This window comes from Nicotiana tabacum, chromosome 14 (assembly GCF_000715075.1).
Source record: "Nicotiana tabacum cultivar K326 chromosome 14, ASM71507v2, whole genome shotgun sequence".
In the NCBI taxonomy this organism is placed as follows: domain Eukaryota; kingdom Viridiplantae; phylum Streptophyta; class Magnoliopsida; order Solanales; family Solanaceae; genus Nicotiana; species Nicotiana tabacum.
The window spans coordinates 3,026,806-3,043,328 of NC_134093.1; the positions used below are offsets into that span (position 1 = coordinate 3,026,806).

Genomic DNA, 16,523 nt, shown 5'->3' on the forward strand with positions numbered 1-16,523 from the left:
CTTGACGACCGCGTATACTTGCGTGAGTGTGTTTGGTCGCAACAGCTATAGTCCACGACATCTGCATGGGCTCGGGCGCCCAGACCCGGATCGCCTAAAAATTTGTCGGCCCATAAAAATGGCCTAAGGAACATTAGTCATCATCTCGCCATGATTGTTCCTCATTTTATGGCATTTTAGAGCCATAAAATTGGATTTTCGCCTCATAATCGGATGTTCATGTGCTATAGCCCATGCCATCTGAATGAGCCCGGGTGCTGGACCCGGATTGCCTAAAAAAATTTCGGCCCATCAAAAACGGCCGAAGGAACATTAGTCATCGTCTCGCCATGATTATTTCTCGTTTTTTGGCATTTTAGGGCTATAAAACTGGAATTTTGCCTGATTCCTAGATTTTCGTGTGCTAATAGCCCACACCATATGCATTGGCCCGGGCGCCCGGACCTATATCGCTTAAAATTTTGTCGACCCACATTAATTAACCTATGGAATATTATTCATCGCCTTTCCATGACCATTCTTCGTTATTTGGTGTTTTAGAGCTATAATACTAAAATTTCGCTCGATTCCCATATTTCTGTGTGATACAGTCCACGCTGTCTGCATGGGCCCTAACGCCCGGTCCCGGATCGCCTAAAAATATTTTGGACCATAAAAAATGGTCTAAGGAACATTATTCATCGTCTCACCATGACCGTTCCTCATTGTTTGGTGCTTTAGGGCCATAAAACTGGAATTTCGCCCGATTCCTAGATTTTTGTGTGCTATAGTCCACGCCATCTACATGGGTTCGGGCACCCATACTTGGATAGAGTAAAATTTTGTTGGCCCATCAAAAGCGGTTGAAGAAACATTAGTCATCGCCTCGCCATGACCATTCCTCATTTTTTGGTGTTTTAGGGCCATAAAACTGGAATCCCACCCGATACCTAGATTTTCATATGTTATAGCACATGCCATCTGCATGGTCCTGGGTGCCCGGACTCGGATCGCCTAAAATTTTGCTAGCCCATAAAAAATGGCCTAAAAACATTATTCATTGTCACGCCATGACCGTAACGTGTTTTTTTTGTGCTTTAGGGCCATTAACTAGAATTTTGTCCGATTTCCAAATTTTCGTGTGCACGCCATCTGCATGGGACCGGGCACCCTGACCTGGATAGCCTAAATTTTTTCAAGCCCATAAATAATGTCCTAAGGAACATTAGTCATCGCCTCTCCATGAGCGTTCCTTGTTTCTGGTGTGTTAAGGCCATAAAACCTGTATTTCGCTAGATTCTCAGATTTTTGTGTGCTATAGCCCACGTCTGCATGGGCCCGGGTGCCAGGACCCGGATCGCCTAAAATTTTTCCATCCCATCAAAAACGGCCTAAGAAATATTATTCATTACCTCGCCATGGTCATTCCTCATTTTTGGTATTTTAAGGCCATAAAACAATAATTTCGGCTGATTCTCAACCTCTCCTACAACATCCATTTTGTCAAAGAAGGACGGAGCAAGCATACTAACTACTCTGATTGGGCGTGGACTGGGAAAAAGTAGATGCTAAAGGAAAGCTAAAAGGTATTGGCAAAAAAGTAATGGAGGATCTGATATAGATTGAAAAGATGGGAAGCTTAGCTAGCTAATGAAGGGGATGGATTTGCCTCACCCTAGTACACCAACCAGGAAGAAAGATTTGGTGTTTTTTAACTTTCTACCAAACCAGAACGAGAGCCAATCGGGTCGATCAGAATGTCCTTATTTCACAATGCTATAACATTCTCAAGTTAGAGTCTGGCTATCTCTATTCTAAGTAGCACCCAAGAAAGCACACGCTAAGAAGATATTTACCAAATCCATATCTCCATAAGCATCCAAAGATGCCTACTCATTGGTAGTGAAAAATAAACAACATGGATATGTTTACCAAGCCAATAGCCACTCATCCGAGCCAGCGGATTTGAATTCTGCTATGCCGTTACGCAAAGCAAGCACGCAACGACTCTGTGAATCTTTGGTCTGCCTATCATTGTCCATGTTGGGCTGACTCTGTTAGGCAAGAGAACCCCTACTGATATTGACTGACCTGTTGATAGGCTATAAGTAGGCCTTTTGCTGTTGTTATAGCCTATAAGGGCTACTCGTCTTTATACGGTTTGGCTTCGCTATCGCTCGTCTAATAGTTTAGAGCTAGAAGCTTTGCCAGAATCAAGCAAGATGAGGTCGCTCTACTTCGTAGACAAGGCTCGTTCCGTACTTTACTTACGATCTCATGTAGTACTCACTCCTATCTCTATTGGGGCTTATGCACTCCACTCGCTGTCTACTAAACGAGCATTAGAGCGAGCGAGCGAAGCCCTCAATTTAGTGGCTTCCCTCACCCTCCTCTTTCATTTCCGCTTAAGCTTCCCCGGTTTGTGGGATTAATTGATTGGATACCCGAGACCCATAATCTTTCCTAGGAACAGCTTCTACGACGATAGGCATAAAGGCATGATTAGTTCCACAAATCTCACTGCACTGACCATAGTAAACTCCTTCTCGTTGTACCGAAATAGAGGTCTGATTTAAACGACCAGGTACAGCATCACATTTGACACCTAAGGAAGGTACAGCCCAACTATGAGGTACATCAGCAGATGTTACAATAAAACGTATATAACTTTTTGCTGGTACAACCACTCTATTGTCGACTTCTAATAAACGTGATTGACCCAATTCTGGATCATCTTCTGGAATCGTATAACTGTCAAAAGTGAGTGACTGTTCATCGGAACTGTTATAGTCCGAATACTCATAAGGTAGGGTCGACGCCCGCCTCCCTGCAAACTATACATGTGAGTTTTCCCGCAAAAAACTCTCCACGTCTACTCTTAGAGAGATCAATATTTTTATTTAGTTGGGTAGTTCTCTCGACCGTAATACCCTTTATGAGTAAGGTTAATCGAAGGCCGGGGAAAGTTTATTGGCAAGAGGGAACCATTTCTCACCCATCCCTACCTACCCTATGTATTCGAGGGAGAGGCTGGAACCGAAAAAGACTAGGTTCCACACATATGAGACAGGCAGAAGGTAAGGGACGAGCAGTTTCTTGAAGAGAGAATTTTATCCTATAGTTGTCTTCTTTGTTCAAAAAATGCACAATGGAAAGGGATGTTAGTCGTCTCGGCGAAGTTGCAGCCCAAAAAAAAAAGATCTAGAGTGGTTCCTCACCTATCCTGCCAGGGGGCCAGTGGAACGCTCGAGTATAGATTCTCTATGCTCATGTAAATGGCGGAGGCCAGCCAGCCAGTAGATCTAAAAGGATCCAACCATAGGCCGACCGAATATAGTTTGTCCACAAACAAAATAAAAAAAGGTTGGTTTTTAGTAGTAGTTCATGAGACCTCGAATTCCCACATTCCAGCGTGCATTATGCCAACAGGTCCCACTACCAACTCTAGCTGAGAAGTTGAGTCACCGTTCCTTTTTTTCTTTCAAAAATAGAATAGAATAAAGAATGAGATAGTCTATATCATGTATCGATCATAGGATCACTCTATGAATAGGTCAATTCTCTGTGACCTCCCACCGTTCACGACATCCCTTGCTTCTCGCAAGAACGAGTCCTCAATGAAGGAGTAGAAGTGCTCCTTCGGTCAACTTGCTTGTGCCTGTTGTTACCTACCGTAAAACCTTCATCCTCGAAGCGAAGAAAGAGGAGCAGGAATAAGAGGTTGTCCTCTCCCGGCCTTGTAGTTCCGCAACTACTACTGTGGTTGTTGCCAACGTGGATCCCCCATTCCGAAAGGTTACTAGGTTGGTCGTTAGGTCCAAAGTTGTCTACCACTGCTATGGTGCAGATAGATTCACTACTTCGGCACCGTTATCGGACATTGTAGGTTGAGCATCTATTTCTCGTATATCGTTCCACACCGAGAAGAGGGATGTGTACCTCCAACAACAACAAGAATGGAACCACAGGCTCCTCTGCTAGGAGCATTTTGGGGTATAGGTCTAGCCATCTTAACTACCCGTTTCTGGCATGACATAGTTATTAAAGTCTCTCAATGGAGGGAATGGGAGATTACCAGTAAGCCATATGCTTCGCGAACCATATTCAACTTTTAGGCATTTCGTTGAACTTTACTAAACCTCTTGAAGAGGCACACTCCGATACCATTGATATCCAATAGCTTTTATAGTAATGGCTGGATCTACTACTACCTCATCCATTGAGTATCACAGAGAAAATAATGGTATATCAATGAACATAAGGATGATACTAGGAAATATGGTCCGAAGAATCTTGATAGTAGTTCCATGAACAATCCTTTGCGGGATTGGATTTTTTTATAGTGGAAATTCCATAAAGTGTGACCCAAGATCCATAATACGAAAACCAAAATCAGAATAACAAAGAAAAAGACATTGTGATGTAAGTCTGTTATTCCTTGCATTATAGGTGTTGTTGTGTCTTGAGATCCTAATTGCCATGGTTCCGCTGCATCACAAGGAGAAATTGTGAGGAATAGCCATTCTAGAACAATCATTTGGTTTGGTTCATTCTTTGACTGCTCTGCTCCCCCCCAAAAAAAGAGAGACTTCATTTCTTCCACCTTCCCTGTACGAGTAGTGAAGAAGTATAGAGCACTTTAGTTGGTTGTTGACCAACGGAAAGCATGGGAGAAAAAAAGGAAGAATTTACGCAATTTCTTTTCTAAGAAAGAGATCATAGTGATTGATGGCTCTTTCAATCCGCCGAAATGGAATGCTTTGGCGTGTACCAAAATGGAGAATTTGGGTCAGATTTATAAGCTTACGACCACTGAACAAAGTTGGATGACGAACATAGTTTATGCGTCGCTAATGTAGCGGCTTGTCGAGAATTTGACAAGCTCACACCATCCATTTCAAATAGGATTTGTCCCCTGGACACACGAGTCATCCAACCCATAGGATTTCCCTTTCCTCTTCCCATTCTTACTTCTATAGGTTTCCCGGTAATAGGGATATCTGCAAGAACTCTTACCTATATCTTACTATTTCTTCGGAATTGTCCGCTAATAGCACGATGGAAGTTTCCGATTATAGCACGACACGCTGCTTCAATGGCTCGAAATGAAAGATGACCAGCTCTACAACCTTTAGTGCCATATCTTCCAAAACCAAGTTGTGTACCGCCCCGTTTGCAATCCCTACTACATCTTCCTTTACGATATTTACTATATTTTGTATATTTTGGATATAGCACGTCCCTTTTTCTTACTATATGAAATCCACACTTTGACACCTGATATTCCGTAATGAGTAGATACTTCTATAGGAGCATAATCTATTTTCTGGTTAAATACATTACGATATGTTTTTCCATACTTTCCGCATTCAGTTCTAGATATTTCTATACGTTCTAATCCACCTGAACAATACATACAGATCCCCTCCACCCCTTTTTTCATTACTAATGGAATATCCTTCACTGTTTTACTAAAAAAAGAACAAAATCTTGTTTTGTTTCTCGGTTGAAAAAAGATATCTTGAGCAATCGGAGAAGCACTTTGATAAAAAGATTTTATCTTGACCGATTCAATTAAGGTATTAGTGTTTGTTCTATTAGTCAACAAAGATCGCATTTTTTTCACTTCGTTCAAATAATAGTTATGCCCGTGTGAAATTTTTCTGTTTCTCAGTATGGTCTATATCATCATCTCTATTCCCCTCATTAATTCTCCTATCCTATTTAGGTCTATGGATTTCTCTATCAATTACATTACCTTATCCTTACCCATAAGGTTCCAACATTTTATCCTTAATTGACCTAGGAGTTGTTCCCGAGCATCCTAAAAAAAAGTTATTATACAACCTAACAACATCCCTTGGAAAACAAAGGTAGCACCGAAGAAAGGAAAGAGCGAGATGGTGGTTTTTGTTGTTCCCGTGAAGCGAAGATCATTTGCTTGGCGAATAAAGTGGGTCACCCTCTTTTTGGCTTCGGCCAAACACTTTTTCTCTCTAGTCGAGCTTTTTACAAAAAAAGCGATGCAAGAACGTATTATTTTATCTAAGCTTCTTCCCTGTGCATTAGCTCCCCCCATCGTAGATGGTTCAGCCACGCCCGGTGCCACGAAATGATTGAGAACTACGACGGGGTCAAAATAAATTTTGTTCTTTGTATTCAATAAGTATTATATAACCGAATAATTCAAGGAAGGGCAGACTGTGGGGAGGGTCCTTTTAAGTAGATGACTCGTCAGGTGGTCGAGCGGGACTTCTTTGGGAAAAAGAACTTGAATAAATTTGTTTTTTTGAAGGAGTTGTCATTTTCTATCAGGAATGCTATGTCATTTTCAATCCCTGTGTATTTTGGATGCTTGAAAACCCCACTAACACAAAGTGATTTAGAAAGATTCTTCTTTATCGATGGTGATCGGTCATGGTATCCATCGCCTTGCTTCTTTTTCGGCCAAATCTTGATTTTGTTTTGCTTCTCCCAATCGTGGAGCCTGATCGACTCAACTTTTTTCCATGCCCCTGACCTTTCACTTCATTTTGTTCTTATTCTATATCATTGCTTGAATGAAGACATCTGATCGGCTCGACTTTCCCAAAGGAAAGGCAAAGGTGAGTCTCGTAGGTGGACGTATCGAACCGAAATAAGATCTTTGATTGACATCTTGATACACTGATTTACAATAATAGTAAATAGAGTCAATGGTGACTCCGCCGTGGGAATAGCCACTTCCCTCTTGCTTGATAGGGGGCTTGCATTCACCAGCGCAGACTAAAAGTGCTCTCCGAACTATGCTGGATAATCACCAATCACACGGCTCTAAAACCCAACTTGTGGTGGATCCCGTGAGACAAAGTCAAAATGCAACATCATTTGCCCCATACTTTGAGATGCTCCTCCCTCCCGATCAAGGAGCGAGGCTACTCGTGATAGGCAACGATTTAAGCCGCTATCATTCAGTTCGGATAAGTCAAAGTTCCTTTGGTCCCTTCGCTTAGGTGGTCTTCCCTTATCTTCCCTAATGTTCAAAGTAGTTATGGTTTGAGATGAGAAAGGAGCATTGGACGAACGCAATGAATGATCAAGAAACTGACAGTAGAGGGAATCAATGATTCTTATTTGACCAAGTTCTTGCTAGATAGATATAGATTACACACCGGATGTTGGTAAGAACTGAGGTTTGGAACCCTAACCTAAGTAGGCCTACCAGCGAAGCAACATGTACTTGATCGGGCGGGGGCGGTTTTTTTTCAAGGCCCTCACGGTAGGAAGAGCAGTTGTCATTTGAAAGTAAAGGCTCTTGTTTTATGAATCCTACAACTCTCTTTACTGAGCGAGACTCCATCCATATCCCTACTAGTGGTTTTTCTTTCATTCAATCATCACTTGATTGACAGCTTAAACTAGGCTCCATTTTAGAGATAGGTTTTTGGTCTTAATCAAAATAGGTCAAGGACGCGTCGGAACAGTCGGTAGCTTCTTAGTCTCATCCGAGAGTTTAATCTCCTTACTCCTTACTGCTTTTTTCAAAGAAAAAAAGAAGGGGGTAGATTTAGGCCGCTTCCCTTCCACTGCATAACTGCGCTAGCAGGTACTACGAGCCCTCTGTCCCACGCATCAAACCATCTCACGTGGTTCACCGGTTCCACCGAAAACTCTCATTTGTTGAAGCGGAGCATAGTGCGATTTAGGCGCTGAGCGAGAAAGGTCACTTATTTTCTTTTGGTTTATTCACTGATCTGAAACTTAGCACTTGTTTTCTTATTGATTTTCGGGGTAGTGGCATTCTTGAATGAAGTCTATCCGAACCGAATTAGCACTTCTCAGATTAGGCTGGGCCTCTCCAGCTGAGCTGGGCACCAGGGCCATGGATGCGCTAGCGATTGGCACGTTGGGGAATGGTTGCCCGGGTTTCTCGTCCTGGAATCATGCACCTCGCATTAATGATATCTTCATTCAACTTTTCCCGGAGACACGGTCGAAGCACTCTCGTCCACTGTGCTTCTTTCACGACATCTTATAAACTAGAATTCCGCCTGATTCCCAATTTTTTGTATGCATGCCATCTGCATGGGACTGGGCGCCTTCACCTGGATAGCCTAAAATTTTACAAGCCCATCAAAAATAGCCTAAGGAACATTATACATCGCCTCTCCATGACCGTTCCTCATTTTTGGCGTGTTAGGGCCATAAAACCTGTCTTTTGCCCGATTCTCATATTTGTGTGTGCTATAGCCCACGCCATTTGCATGGACCCGTGCGCTTGGACCTGGATCGCCTACTATTTTGTTTTCCCATCGAAAATGACCTAATAACAATACTCATTGCCTCTCCGTGACTGTTTCTCATTTCTTGGCGTTTTAATGCCATAAAATTGGAATTCCGTCCGATTTCTAGATTTTCGTATGCTACAGCCCACACCATCTGCATGTTCCCGGGCGCCCAGACTCGGATCACCTAACATTTTGCCGGTCCATCAAAAACGGCCTAAGGAACATTATTCATCACCTCACCATGACCATTTCTCTTTTTGGTGTTTTAGTGCTATAAAATTAGAATTCTGCCTCATTCCCAAATTTTCGTGTGCTATTGCCCATGTTATCTGTATGTGCCTAGGCCCCGGAATTGGATCGCCTAAAATTTTGTCGACCAACTGAAAACGACCTAAGGAACATTAGTTATCGCCTCGCCATAACCGTTTCTCATTCTTTTGGTATTTTAGGGCCATAAAATAGGCATACTGCCTGATTCACAGATTATCGTATGCATGCCATCTGTGTGAGCCCGGACGGCCAGACCCTGGTCGCTTAAAATTTTTCCAACCCATCAAAAACGACCTAAGGAACATTAGTCATCGCCTCGCCATGACCGTTCCTCTTTTTTGGTGTTTTAGGTCCATAAAACTGGTATTCAGCCCGATTTTCATATTTTCGTGTGTTATATAGCCCACGCCATCTGCATTGGCCTGGACGTTCGGGCCTGGATTGCCTAAATTTTGCCGGCTATAAAGAACGGCCTAAAGGAACATTAGCCATCGCCTCGCCATGACCTTTCCTTATGTTTTGGTGTTTTAGGACCATAAAATTAGAATTTTACCTGATTCCTAGATTTTCATGTACTACGGCCCACGTCATCTGCATAGGCCTAGGCCCCGGACCCGAATCGCCTAAAACTTTTTCCTCCTATAAATTATGGCCTAAGGAACAATAGTCATCACCTCGCCATGACCGTTCCTCGTTTTTTGGCATTTTAGGGCCATAAAACTAAAATTCCACGTGATTCTCAAATTTTCGTGTGCTATAGCCAACGCAATCTGCCTGGGGCCGGGCGGCCAAGACCGGATCGCCTAAAAATTTTTGACCCATAAAAAATGGCCTAAGGAACATTAGTCATCGCCTCACCATGACCGTTCCTCATTCTATGACGTTTTACGGTCATTAAACTGAAGTTTCGCCCGATTCCCAGATTTTCGTGTGCTATAGCCCACACCATCTACATGGGCCAGGGCGCCGAGACCCAAATCGCCTAAAAATTTTCCAACCCATCCAAAATGGCATAAGGAACATTTGTAATCGCCTCGCCATGACCGTTCATCGTTTTGGGCATTTTAGGGCCATAAAATTAGAATTTTGCCAGATTCTCAGATTTTCGTGTGCTATAGCCCAAGCCATTTACATGGGCCTGGGCGCCCAACCCCAGATCACCTAATATTTTGTCGACCTATCAAAAATGACATAAGGAACTTTAGTTATCTCCCCGCCATGACCGTTCAATGTTTCTTGGCGTTTTAAGGTCATAAAAATGGAATTTCTCCCGAGTCCCAGATTTTCGTCTCCAATAGCCCACGTTATCTGCATAGGCCAGGGCACCCAGATTCGGTCGCCTAAAATTTTTCCAGCCTATCAAAAATGACCTAGGAACATTAGACATCGTCTTTCCATGACCGTTCCTCCTTTTTAGGTGTTTTAGGGCCATAAAACTGGAATTCCGCCTCATTCCCACATCTTCACGCTTTAGCCCACGCCATCTGTATGGTCTCGGGCCCCCGGACCTGGTTCGCCTAAAATTTTGTCGGCCCATCAAAAACATCCTAAGCAACATTAGTCATCGTCCCGGAATGACCGTTCCTTTCTTTTGGCGTTTTAGGGTCATAAAACTGGAATTCCGCCCGATTCCCAAATTTTCGTGGGTTATAGCCCACGGTATCTGCATGTGCGTGGCCGCCCGGACACGGATTGCCTAAAATTTTACCGGCCCATCTAAAATGACATAAGGAACATTAATCATCACCTCGCCATGACTGTTCTTTATGTTTTGACATTTTACGGCCATAAATCAAAAATTCCGCCTGATTCCCAGATTTTCGTATGCACGCCATCTCCGTGAGCCGGGCCGCCCGGACCCGTATGGCTTACAATTTTGCGGGCTAATCAAAAGGACCTAAGGAACATTATTCATTGCCATTCCATGATTGTTCCTCATTTTTTGGTGTTTTAGAGCCATAAAACTAGAATTCCGCCCGATTTCCAGATTTTCGTGTGCTACAACCCACACCATCTGCATGGGCTCGGGCGCCCGGACCCGGATCGCCTAAAATTTTACGGGTCCATTAAAAATGGCCTAAGGAACATTATTCATCACCTCACCATGACCGTTCCTCTTTTTTGGCATTTTAGTGATATAAAACTAGAATTCCACCTGATTTCCAGATTTTCGTGTGTTATTGCCCATGTTATGTGCATGTGCTTGGGTGCCCGAAAATGGATCGCCTTAAATTTTTCCGGCACACCAAAAATGACCTAAGGCACATTTTTCATCACCTCGGTGTGACAATTCCTCATTTTTTGGCATTTTAGGGCCATAAAATAGGAATTCCGCCCAATTCACAGATTATCGTATGCATGCCATCTACGTGAGCCCGGACGCCCGGACCCTGATCGCCTAAAACTCTTTCGGCCCATAAAAAATGACCTAAGGAACATTAGTCTTCGCCTAGCCATAATCGTTCCTCGTTTTTTGGTGTTTTAGGTCCATAAAACTGGAAATCAGCTCGATTCCCAGATTGTCGTATGCTATATATCCCACACCATCTGCATTGGCGTGGACGCCCGGACCTGTATTGCCTAAAACGTTTCCGGCCGAAAGGAACATTAGCCATCGCTTCGCCATGACCTTTGTTTTTTGGCGTTTTAGGTCTATAAAACTAGAATTTTACCCGATTCCTAGATTTTTGTGTACTACAGCTCACGTCATCTGCATGGGCCTGGGTCCCGGACTCTGATCGCCTAAAATTTTGTCGTCTCATAAACAAGGGCCTAAGGAACATTAGTCATCTTCTCGCCATAACCGTTCCTCGTTTTTTGGCATTTTAGGGCCATAAAACTGGAATTTCGCCCGATTCTCAGATTTTCATGTGCTATAGCCAACGCAATCTGCCTGGGCCTGGGTGGCCAAGCCCGGATCGCCTAAAATTTTGTTGACCCAGCAAAAATGTCCTAAGGAACATTAGTCATCGCCTCGCCATGACCGTTTCTCAGTTTTTGACATTTTACGGCCATAAAACTAGATTTCCGCCCGATTTCTAGATTTTTATGTGCTATAGCCCACGCCATCTGCATGGGCCAGGGCGCCCGGACCCAAATCACCTAAAATTTTGCCAGCCTATCAAAACCTGCCTTAGGAACATTTGTAATTGCCTGGCCATGACAGTTCATCGTATTTTGGCATTTTAGGGCCATAAAATTAGAATTTTGCCCGATTCTTATATTTTCGTGTGCTAATTAGCCAACGCCATCTGCATGGGCCCGGGCGCCCAACCCCGGATCACCTAATATTTGGTCGACCTATCAAAACTGACATAAGGAACTGTATTAATCGCCCCTCCATGACCGTTCAATGTTTCTTAGCATTTTAGGGCCATAAAAATGAAATTTCGCCCGAGTCCCATATTTTCATCTCTAACAGTCCACGCTATCTGCATGGCCCCGGGCACCTAGATTCGGTCGCCTATAATTTTGCCGGCCTATCAAAAATGGCCTAGGAATATTAGAGATCGTCTCGCCATGATTGATCCTCATTTTTAGGCATTTTAGGGTTATAAAATTGAAATTCTGCCCGATTCCCAGATTTTTACGTCCTTTAGCCCACGCCATCTGTACGGTCTCGGGCGCCCGAACCTAGATCGCCTAAAATTTTGCTGGCCCATCAAAAATGTCCTAAGAAACATTAGTCATCGCTTCACCATGAACGTTCCTTGCGTTTGGCATTTTAGGGTCATAAAACTAGAATTCTGTCCCATTTCCAGATTTTCGTGAGCTAGCCCACGGTATCTGCATGTGCCCGGGCGCCTGGACACGGATCACCTAAAATTTTGCCGGTCCACCTAAAACGACATAAAGAACATTAATCATCACCTCGCCATGACCGTTCCTTATTATTTGGCATTTTAGGGCCATAAATCATGAATTACTCGTGATTCCCAAATTTTCGTGTGAACGCCATCTCCGTGAGCCCAGGCGCCCAGACCCGTATGGCTTAAAATTTTGCGTGCCCATAAAATATGACCTAAGGAACATTAGTCATCGCCATTCCATGACCGTTCCTCATTTTTTTTGCGTTTTAGGGCCATAAAACTGAAATTATGCTCAATTTCTAGATTTTCGTGTGCTACAGCCCATACCACCTGCATGGGCCCGGGCGCCCAAAATCGGATCGCCTAACATTTTTTCGGTCCATCACAAACGTCCTAAGGAACAATATTCATAAAACTGGAATTTTGCCTGATTCCCAGATCTTTATGTGCTATTGTCCACGTTATCTGCATGTGCCTGGGCGGCCGGAAATGGATCACCTAAAAATTTTCCAGCCCACCAAAAATAATCTAAGTAACATTTGTCATCGCCTCGCCATGACAGTTCCTCATTTTTGGCATTTTAGGGCCATAAAATAAGAATTCTGCCTGATTCACAGATTATCGTATGCATGCCATCTAAGTGAGCCTGGACGCCCGGATCCTAATCGGCTAAAACTTTTCCGGACCATCAAAAATGACCTAAGGAACATTAGTTATCACCTTGCCATGACTGTTCCTCGTTTTTTGGTGTTTTAGGTCCATAAAACTGGAATTCAACCCGGTTCCCAAATTTTCGTATGTTATATAGCCCACGCAATCTGCATTGGCCTGAACGCCCAGACCTGGATCGTCTAAAATTTTGTCGGCCGAAAGGAGCATTAGCCATCGCTTCGCCATGACCTTCCATTATTGTTTGGCGTTTTAGGTCCATAAAACTTAAATTTCACCCGATTCCTAGATTTGTGTGTACTACAGCCCTTGTCATCTGCATGGGCCTGGTCCCTGACCCGGATCGCCTAAAATTTTGTCGTCCCATAAAAAATATCCCAAGGAACATTAGTCATCTCCTCGCCATGATCGTTCCTCATTTGTTTGGTATTTTACTGCCATAAAATAGGAATTCCATCCGATTCTCAGATTTTCATGTGTTATAGCCAACACAATCTGCCTGGGCCTGAGCGGCCAAGCCTAGATTGCCTAAAATTTTGTCGACCCATCCAAAACGTCCTAAGGAACATTAGTCATCACCTCTCCATGACCGTTGCTCATGTTTTGACATTTTACGGCCATAAAACTGGATTTCCCGCCTGATTCCCAGATGTCCGTATGCTATAGCCCACGCCATCTGCATGGGCCATGGCGCCCGGACCCAAATCACCTAAAAACTTTCCAGTCCATCAAAAACATCCTAAGGAACATTTGTAATCTCCTGGCCATGACAGTTCATCATTTCTTTGCGTTTTAGGGCCATAAAATTAGAATTTCGCCCAATTCTCAAATTTTCGTGTACTATAGCCTACACCATCTGCATGCCCGGATCACCTAATATTTTGTCGACCTATCAAAAATGACCCAAGGAACATTAGTCATCGCCCCGCCATGACCGTTCCTCGTTTCTTGGCATTTTAGGGCCATAAAAATGGAATTTCGCCTGAGTCCCAGATTTTAGTCTGCAATAGCCCGCGCTATCTGCATGGGCCCGGGCAAGCTAATGGTCCCGATAGGCAAGCTAACGGTGTACTAGCCATATACTTATTTTTTTAACACTTTAGAAATAATTGATTTTTAATTATTAAATAAGTGAGAGGTGAGAAATTGAATAAAAATAAAGTGTGAGCAATTATAAGGACAAGTGTGGTAAAATAAATTCCCAAAAACATTTATCAAATGTCTACTAGCATAATTCCAAGACCTGGTGTCACAAGTGTATGAGCTACTAGTAGAATATACAAAACAGTAACTATTGTCTGAAGTAGAATAGACAGAAAGTAAATACAAAAGAGAGACTTCAAGTGCTGCAGAACGGACTCAGAAGCAGCTCACCACTAAGTCTCGGAGTATCAGGAGAGCGCGCTGGGATGAATACCATATGTACCTGCCTCATATCCTGCACGGTTAGTGCAAAAGTGTAGCATGAGTACATAAACAACATGTACCCAGTAAGTATCCAGTCTAACCTCGAAGAAGTAGTGACGAGGGGTCGACATCGACACTTACTATGGGCCACTAATAAAATGCAGGATTATAAACAGGTATGGAACATGGAAATAATAATAATAACACCACAACAAGCAGCGAATAAATGGTTCCTTTAGTGATGATAAAATTCCAAGAATTTCTCTAGCCAACACCTACTAATCCCCATTCCATTTATGTCATTATTAAATAAATTATAACCTCACAAGCCATAATATAATATCAAGTGTAATCAGATTCCGAGTATTATCACACACGATTTATGCTGAGGTCATACGGCCCGATCCAAAAATATACTGTGTGCACTACCGAGGGTTGAACGACACGAACCAAATATACATCTATTAACCTGCCGAGGTGAACGGTCCGCTCCTATGAGAATAGAGAAGTTTACCTCGCTCGCGAAAATTCCTGCGACGCGAGTGGACATTGATTTCTCAGAATTATTATATATTCCTCAATTCTTCCCAAAAATATGAAATCTAAATTTGAAAGTTTCAACCTTAAAATCTCAAATCTGAGCTTTAATTATGACAATTAATATGTATAACAAACATAACCGTACAATCAAGGCATGGTGTAAATTTTAGACTACCTGGACATATCATGGAATATAGCAACGCACGGACTCTCGTCACCTAGTGCGTACGTAGCTCCCCACACAAGTAATTCACAACAAAGAATACACCTAAGGGGATGATTCCCTCTTAAAAGGTTAGGCAAGAGACTTACCTCGTTCTCAAGCTCACTTCCGATCCACAAATATGCTGTAAATCCTCAACTCGGTGTCAAACAACCCGAAACTAGTCAAATGTTATATAAATTAATCAATGCATGTTCAAAAGTTCATAATTTAACTATTAGAGTAATTACCCAACCCAAATTGGAAGATTCCTAAAATTCACCCCAGGCTCACATACCCGGATTCCGCAATTTTTTTAAGATAATTGTTACCCATAACCTTACGAACTCAAATATATCATTTTCACCCAGCTTCATAATTATTTTCGTGGTTAAATCCCATTTTTATCAAAACTTAGGTTTTTCAACTAAACCCATAATTTTCACAATTTTTCATGTTAAAATCTACCCATAATCTATGTATTTAACTTATATTGGATAGAATTTACCTATATTCAATAGCTAGGTGAAAACCCCTCTCTAAGAAGCTCCAAAAATCAACCAAGAAGTGAAATAAATGAGCCAAAATGGCCTAAGTCCCGTATTAAATGGACCCTTCTGCCTCCAGCGATTTCTGCTTCTGCGGGGAATCGGCCGCTTTTAAAGCTCTGCATCTGCAGAAAAAGCATCACAAATGCGACTCTCCCCCAGCTGGCCTACTTCGCATCTGCAGATAATGGCCTGTTTCTACGAGCCTGCGTCTGCGGTGCACGTGTCACACCTACGGCCTTTCCCGCTTCTACGGTTGCCTTCTTCGCACCTGCTCTTTTGCAGATGCGGTCCACGCTCCACTTCGAACCCTGGGCAGCCCATGCCAGACCGCTTCTACGGTCGTTACTCACTTCTGCGAGCTCGCACCTGCGGATGGCTCCTCGCAGGTGCGATTGCACCAGAAGCTCTACTGCTTCAGCCATTTTCTCCAAGTCCAAACGACATTTGCGCATCATAGGAAGGGCATATGGGCCTCCCTAGGTCTTGCCTAAACATACCCAGAAGTTTGAAATCATAAAATTGTCATACTCCATATTTTCGTACGTGAAAGTATGTCGTAAGTCAATTTATGTAAGCTCGGAAATGAGATTCTCTTTGAAAGTATATAAAGTGATCTAATGATATTGCATCCCATATTTCCATTCAACATACAAATGACTAAGTTGAGGACGAATGCACTTAAACGTGAGAAAGGAGATTTTGGACAAATAAAAACGAGCTGCTTGCTTACCCTACGTGCCTGCTTCACCAACTTACTTTCCGTCCTACTTGCTTGAGCTACTCGATTCATGTCTAAATTATTTAATGAGGATGAGACACATGTTTCAAA

The 16,523-nt window shown here is 42.9% G+C and overlaps 1 pseudogene; it reads right to left on the bottom strand.

Annotated features, from left to right (window-relative positions):
* Nucleotides 1–4,782: 4,782 nt before the first annotated feature.
* Nucleotides 4,783–16,523, bottom strand: part of LOC142169192 (small ribosomal subunit protein uS3m-like) — a 52,156-nt pseudogene continuing 40,415 nt past the window's right edge.